The 7,417-nt window shown below is 36.4% G+C and overlaps 1 long non-coding RNA gene across 1 annotated transcript; it reads left to right on the top strand.

Annotated features, from left to right (window-relative positions):
* The first annotated feature begins 2,946 nt into the window (after nucleotides 1-2,946).
* On the top strand, nucleotides 2,947-3,623 carry LOC131800917 (uncharacterized). Its single transcript, XR_009341626.1, has 3 exons — nucleotides 2,947-3,083; nucleotides 3,153-3,400; nucleotides 3,468-3,623. It is a non-coding gene; the product is annotated as an uncharacterized LOC131800917 (long non-coding RNA).
* Nucleotides 3,624-7,417: the final 3,794 nt, after the last annotated feature.

Raw genomic sequence — 7,417 nt, forward strand, 5'->3', positions numbered from 1 at the left:
CCGATTCAAGTTTCCCTGCACCTTGGACATTTTGGGGAAACTACTCCCTCTCTTCCGCACTTGAAGCGAACACCTTTGATATGGGTACAGGACATCAATGTAACTATGACCAACCTTTCTGCAATTCCAACACGTGTAGCGGTTGGACACTGCTAAAGCGTCCTACGTCCAATTCAGATTCGGCCTCTGTGTATTCTAGTTCGTGTACTTCTGTGGTTGAAACGTTCTTTGCTGGTATGCTTGTCTTTGTCCAGCTACCATCAATTCAGCCCGTTTGACCTCCTGCCGAAAATGGTTCAACCCTTTAATTTGAATAGGAAAATAGAGAAGCAAGTGATGATTTAAGTTTCCTTTCATGATCTCTACCAAGTCGTTTTCATCATATGGAGATCGTTGTTGGTTTCTCATTTTGAGCACGGCAATCGAAAAACTCATCAAATGTTTCATTCGGCATCTGACGACGACCCATAATTTCTTTTTGAATTTGAAATTCATTCTGGTACCGACGAAATTGGGCTAAAAATGCTTCCCTCAACTCATTCCAGTGCCTAAACGGGGCAATTCGTCGTTGCTGCCAGTACCAACTTTCGGCACTACCCTCAAGTAACTGTGGGAACTCCCTGAGAAGTTCGTCAAATGGATAACCATAGTCTTGCCTCGTAGACTCCAAACAGAAGATAAAATGTTCAGCATCTGCGTTTTTCTCACTGCCATTGAAGCGCATTCCCCAATCTTTAACTTTGTATTTTCGATTGCTACTTTGATGAGCTACATTTCCGTGATAGGATGATGCATTCGACGGCTTCTGAGGTCTCATTTCTGTTGGATTCCCCGTATAATCTTGACCTCTGGTATCCACCGCAATGATAGGATTGTTATTCTCGGCTCCTGATGCCTCATTTCGAACTGCCTGCGATGGAGGAGGTTCCCTAATTCCGTGCATTGATTGAGTGTTTTCTACCACTGTCGGATAACGTGTTAGTGGCGGTGGCGCACGCGTCATTGGAGCTATAGCTGGAGTCTGTATCCCAGCTGCGTGTTCAGCCGACAAACCTTCCTCGGTGGAATTTCTCACGGTTGGCCGTGCTTGCTGTAGATCACGCTGAACCTGCCGAATCACTTCAATACTGCGCATCAGTTGAGCTTGTGCTAACCCAATGGATGCCATCATTTCCTGCAGATTATTAGCCTGGTTGAATTCCGATCTATCGTCTCCATTCCCCTGTCGAAATTCTCGTCTTACGTTCTGAGCGGTCAAACTTGAAAATGCTGGAGAAAGTATAGTATTATTCAGTTCATCCGGACTGATCGATGCATCGCTGCCAATCGATGGAGCGCTTGACGATCTGACAATGCCTCCCGTTCCAGTGTTGGTTTGCAAAGTTGGTGGGTTGTTCGTAGGAACTTGAGTTTGCGTGTTCTGTGCCCCTACCCTTGGCTCGGAATTACTGCTTCTTCGTTGTTTTCCATATTATTTGGCTGTAGCTTACTACCACTTCTAGTCAAAACCATTCCAAAATTAATAGTAAACTAATAACTGTGTTCCTAAGAAATATTAAAAATAAAAACTAAAAATCAGAAACATATATACTAGTAGTAATGCTTCTACTTCTGTCGAGGTAGGAAAATAATGATGTATTAAATAATATCAAAAAGTCTTTCATATATCATAAGGTAGGATTCTAGGTGACGGCCATTAGAAGAGTAGATGTTACTTTCAGATTTAAAAGAAATAAGGTAAACAAAATAATTACCTCCTGCAATCCTGTGCTTTAACTTTTTATACTGTGGATATGGAAAATCTGGTTTAACAACCTAGTGACATCGAAAGAAATCTCGTTGACTATACTATGAGTGTTTCTGTCTAAGAATTGACTCCGGACAACGAAATTCCTTTCGAATACAAAATGATTGTTAAAAATGGCTATTGCAATGAAAAACTAATTGGATGTGACCCAAAAACTCCACACAATCGTGGCAATTAAATGCGTTGTGTTACTAACACTGGCGATAAGACCTACGATTATATGTAGCCTAAAGGTTTGGTGATTCAAAATTAAATCTCCACCTCACGACCCCGATTTAGAAAACTTTAGGTCGGGACTGAGATTTTAACATTGGACCGTGATATTGAAAATGAAGAAATATCGTTCAAAATGTATACTATTTAAACCAAGTGGCAGCCGGGAGGGACTCTTTGAGTTACTCAAACGGGACCTACTTGCTTTAAATAATATATGGCTACAATTATTTTTTTTGCTTTCATCTCGGGCCCCACGTTGTGGGCGCCATTTTGTCAGGTACTACCGTCAGTTGATTTCACATAATTCCTGTTTTCTATCAAACATCGTCATTGCTGGCATGTTGGCTTTTTGCACGGCTAGTGCTCGCCGGATGGGGGTGGTTCTTGACGACATTGACTAGGTTGGCAATACGTTAAACAAAAAAAAAATATCATGCCAGACTGATCAAAATTAAAAAAAAAAAAAAAAAGGGTATTCCGAGCCCGAGAGAATAGTAAACTATTAATGACTTTACCACAGCATAAATAAGAAAAAGCAACCAGTTATATGGGAAAAAAAATCATGAAAGTACTCGGCAGGTGTTAAACCGAGCTCTTCCCTCCCACTGGAACACTTGTTCCACCTTGGCAATCAAAACATGTTCATATTGCCCCATACCTACCTCTTCTTTAGCACGTCACCCTCCTAACCTTCAATTAAATTTCCTTATGGAGAAGACATTTTAATTCATATCCATCGTTATAATTTTATTTTTAATTCAAGGTTCTTAATTTTTATACAAAAAATTGTGGATAATTTTAACTTTGAAATTCACATTGTTAAAAGGTTATTACTAGTGCAAAGAGTTTTTACTAGTGTAAAATATTCGAAAATCGTAAGTATTATAATTTTGAACGTTGTACATACTAACGAAACTTAGGTAAGTACCACTTTTGGGTATTTATTTAATAAATTTAATATAAGATGGCTGCTCTTCTTTCTTTTCCAGGGATGCTGAACAGAGGTCCTATTATGGCGGTGATTGCTGGCAATGGAGCTTATTATCCGTCAGTTAATCTCGTAAGTATGAGTGTTGTATTTTAGTTTTATAGATCAAACCCTGAATAAAAAGTTTTCTTCTATTTTAAGTGGAGTAAAAGCAAAGGGACAACATTAAGCTTTTGTGTATGGGAGCAACTAACTCCTGGTGGTTAATAACCTGTCCTACCTGCCTAGAGAGAGCTCTATCTATTCGGAGAGGATATGAGAATAAAAATTCGAATAATAAGGAAAACAAAAGGAAATGTCTACCCTTAAGGCCACGTATTTTCTATACCCTTTTATTCTAGGTTTATGGGCAGTCCGTCCGTCGCAAGTAATTATCAATAAGTTTGGAGGTAAGTAATGAGTTAAAGTCAATAGCTCGTTTTACACCATATCAGTTTTATATTCTTTTATTTTTAGGTACCTCAGCACCGCGGAATGCCTGGTGCTCAACAGCGTATCCAACGATGGGCAGAGGAGTCGGGATCGGTGGTCCAAATATCGTTATCGATGCTGGCAAAGGTGTTTGGTGCTGGATTACTTCCTTTTGTTCAAAAGTTATTGAGGTTTTTTTTTTCTTTTCGTGCAATAAAGGCAATAAATATTTTAAAATTTTGTTTTGTGATATGCGGGTATTATTACACCGGTTGTATTTAACGTGGGTAAAAACTTTACTATTTTCTTTTTGCTCGATCCACTTCCTGCTGCCAAGAACTCCAGAAATAAAAAGAAAGAACTTTGAATATTTTACATGGCTTATTGGCTCCCTATTTCCAATATGTTTTCCACATTTAAAATTTCCCTTTTTGAAATGACAGGATAAACAAACCATATGTCACTTGGTGTGACAGACAAAATTATACGAGTTTCGGTATGTGGCGTATAGATGGCGTGAGTACGCACATGACACTATATCTAAATTTTGATCGATTATCTCCAATTGCAATAGGGTTCGTCCTTGGGCCAAACAAATGATTTGTGCAAAATTTCATCTGGATAGGGCAATAAATGCGAACTGTACTTTGTTTAAAAAATACATGGACGGACGGACGGACATGCATAAATCGACTTAGAACGTGATTCTATGCAGGTCATCAAATGGAACTATGGGTCTATCTCGTTTGCTTTTGCCTGTTACAAACAAATGCACAAAGACATAATACCCTGACCACCTTGTGGTGTAGGGTATAAAAATAGACATCTAGTAACAAGTGATGTTCGATTTCCTCCAAACATAAAACATTGTTATTATTATTATTTATTATTATTAATTTTATAATTATATTATATTTTATAATTAAATAATAATATTTATATAGTTATATTATTATATTTGACACAATTTTGTATTAATGTATGATATATGACGGTTGCCCACGTAGATAAAGAAAATCGACTCCGTTAAATAATTGACCTTCAAATATCTTTTTCATTATCACTATTAAAAATACCTAGTTACAAACCTTCTAATTCTTTGCCCAGATCATGAAAATTGTACATAAGATTTTATGTTTCATATCTCTATAGAAATTCGATATTAGCACTTTCTACAATACCTATTATTCTATTAGCATTTCAAGTACTATGGGCATATAGAATTCCAAGAAATAGTGTTGTTGGTAGCATTACAAACTGATGCTCCCTAGGTATGCATTGTTTAATTTAGTTAACTTGTGTGAAACTGAAAACTCTTAAATAAATTTTCAATAAAGTATCAACCAACTACAGAAGTCTTGTCAAATGCCTGACAAACTGACAACATGACAAATGACATGCGACACAAGAAGCACGATAGGAAGGGCTGAAGTAAACAGACAAGCACGACCAGCAAAAAAGTGGATGTGAACAATTTTCGTTCCAATCTATTTCGATATCCTTGTCTGCCCTTCTCCTCAGGAAAGAAACCAACTAACAAACACTAACACTCAGTAACATTACCCGTTATCACACAAACGGACTTATGATTTTGTTTCGCTCGTATATTTCGGTTAAATATTGCTGTTGTTGTTGCTGCTGCCATTATTATCCTCGAAAATAGAGAGGAGAGCCTTCATTTCTTGTGCAATTTGTTCAGACAGCAAAATAATAAAAGAAGAAGAAGAAGAAGAAAAAAGAATTAGGAAAAAATACACAAACGTGAACGTAGGCAACAAAGAAAGTTGAGAGAATCGAAGAAAAACTTTTCATATTATAAAAACCTGGGAGTGAGTCAGAAAGAAACAGGAGACAACCAAGTATGAACGAAAAGAAAAACAAACTTTGGCACAACGGCATCACGGCAGGATACTTACACAGATAGTTTGTCGTTAAATATCCGCTTCCGTTCGTGATGAAAGATGGCTTAACTTAGGTAAAGTCCACGTTCAACATTAAAACATGTTGTAACAAAACGAATGGGAACAAGTGCCACACTCTGACACATACTCACACACACATACACATCCTCTGTGAGAGTATTCCGTTTTCGAGTGAAACCTGTACCGTTATATTTAAATTACGACATTGACTCGCTGTTGTTATCCTTATCTCTGGAAACCATGACCTTTGGTTAATCAAACATCTGCTTTAAGAAAGTAGAAAGGAAAGCCACTTTTGCGAAAAAAGGAAGCAACATCAAGAAGAGAGAAAATATTATTTATGTCTTATTCATTTTTCTGTCTACCAAAGAAACCCATAATTGAGAACTAAACGGGGTATTGGCAAATGCACCATGGGTGTACCGCTGCGTTCTTGGGTGAATTGTTAGAAAACCAATTTATTTAATGGATGTCATATGACACATTGACTGCAGCTGCATAAGCGCTACAATCCAAAGTATTGATGCTAGACATGGAAATATTATGAATATTTAGATAAATTATGGAATTTGTATTAAAAATATTCAGAAAAAGAAGTTTACATTAAAAATAACTTTTTATTCGTTTGTGTTTTATTTATTTATTTATTTTTCTTTTTTTTTTGAGAAAAATTCCAGGCAAACCACTTATTGTCATTGGACTAATTTTATTGGCTACGTCGTTTGCATAAATTCAGAAGGTATATAGCAGAAAACAAAAGACACACCCACTTATTCTAACTAGAGGATTGACACGAATCAGTACGGAAGGAGCGAACGTCGGGCGGCCCTATTTTATGATTTCCTATGTCACAATGCATTTAATCAAGTTATATTATTGTGTGCCTTTTCTACGTTTATATGATATCTCGTAACAAATATTATTGCTTTTGAGAGCTAATTATGATTTGAAGGAGACATAAATATAAACTAGGAAGTGCCATATACAAAAAAAAAAAAAAAAAAAAAAAAAACAAGTAAGCAAAGGCTATAGTCGTGTTAGAAGCCCCCTTATGTCCAAATCCATATTGGAAGATTTCGCTTTTGAAATTAGGATTTTGACATTTGCCCAATATTTATGCACTCCGTCGGGCTGCTAGTTGTTGTAGTCCATTTTACAGGTAAATATAATCCAATGGTAATCCAAAATGCTAGAATTCTTCCCTGTCCTTAACTCTCTTCACAGCGTGTCGATTGGCTTCAATTGTGTGATCGGAAAACCATTTCTGTTTTTGGTTAATTTGAACCCCTAAATAATTTGCAATCATCTTCAAAAGCAAGAAGCCCCTCCGTACCTCCAAATTTAGACTCATCTATATAATTTGCTTTTCTACGATATTTGGCTATATTCGTCAAAGAAATCAGCATAAAAAAGCCAGAAGTTCGCCTTTGTGTATTCGGATATAGCCTGTAAGTAATGCTGGTATTTTTTCACACAAAATTTGTTGTCTATTGTACCCGCTGTCCTAAACTCTAACTTTATGCGAGATTTCGAGTCCTTTGATTTCTATTTGTGACCTTTATAACGGCTGAAAAATCAGGAACATTTTTAGTTGTTGGTCCATTTCAACCCCTAATATATTGCGGACATCTTTGAAAACAATAGGCCCAGTACTTCCGAGCCCAACCCTACCCTTGTGAAAATTTTCGTGAGGATCGGAAGATATTTGCAATACTTTTATAATATCCCCAACCTGTGTTGTAAGGTGCAAAAATATTAGATAATATTATAAGTCAAATTGAAAAAATAGCATGCGATAAAAAATATGAAAAATTCAAAAAAATTTCACAAATTACTACAAAATCTATATTGACATCATTATTGATAACTTTTCATGTGATTTTTTTAGATTTTATTCTTTTATGTCAAGAGGGCATTCCGATTTGACAAAATTTGTGAAAATCGGTCCCGCCATTCTTGAGATATAAGCATTCTAACTAACATCCCCTTCCTTTGTATATAAACATGGTATATATTATATACTATATATATCTGATATATTTACTATCGGCATCTACGTAATGGTCAGAATTG

The sequence above is a fragment of the Musca domestica genome, unplaced genomic scaffold (assembly GCF_030504385.1).
Source record: "Musca domestica strain aabys unplaced genomic scaffold, Musca_domestica.polishedcontigs.V.1.1 131, whole genome shotgun sequence".
NCBI classification, from domain to species: Eukaryota; Metazoa; Arthropoda; class Insecta; order Diptera; family Muscidae; genus Musca; species Musca domestica.